The sequence below is a fragment of the Lonchura striata genome, chromosome 1 (assembly GCF_050655825.1).
Source record: "Lonchura striata isolate lonStrDom1 chromosome 1, ASM5065582v1, whole genome shotgun sequence".
Taxonomy (NCBI): Eukaryota; Metazoa; Chordata; class Aves; order Passeriformes; family Estrildidae; genus Lonchura; species Lonchura striata.
Window position 1 is genome coordinate 38,386,061 of NC_140703.1, and position 511 is coordinate 38,386,571.

Consider the following 511-nt stretch of genomic DNA (forward strand, 5'->3'; position numbering starts at 1 on the left):
TGTGTGTTGCCAACAAGCCCATGCTGTCTTTGGTCCCGTTCACCCAGGCTCCAGGGCAGAGCAGGCAGCACATCCCAGCACATCCCAGCACGTCCCAGGCAGGCCCATCCTCAGGGGTTCTGTGGGGGGTGCCTGGGAGCAGGAGGGGCATCTTCATCCTCCCTCCTTGGCCTGAGACCTTCCTAGGGATGATATCCTACAGCCAAGAAGGAGCATTTTCATATTCCAGGGGGAAAACATTGCTTAGATGACACACTCTGTGCTTATCAACATCCTTTTACTGCTTCTTTAAACAAAATACCATTTTTTGCCTTTGAAGTCAAGAAATGAAGGTGGAAAACAAGTAACTACCATTTGAGGAAAAGCATCCCCTCATGAAATACACAAAATTTCTGAAAAGCTATGTGAGTCTGTGCCAAACTCCACAGGGAAGACAGTACATTTTGTGCCAACAAAACCATGAGGCCATAAAAATTGTGTGGGGAGGGGAGGGGAGGGGAGGGGAGGGGAG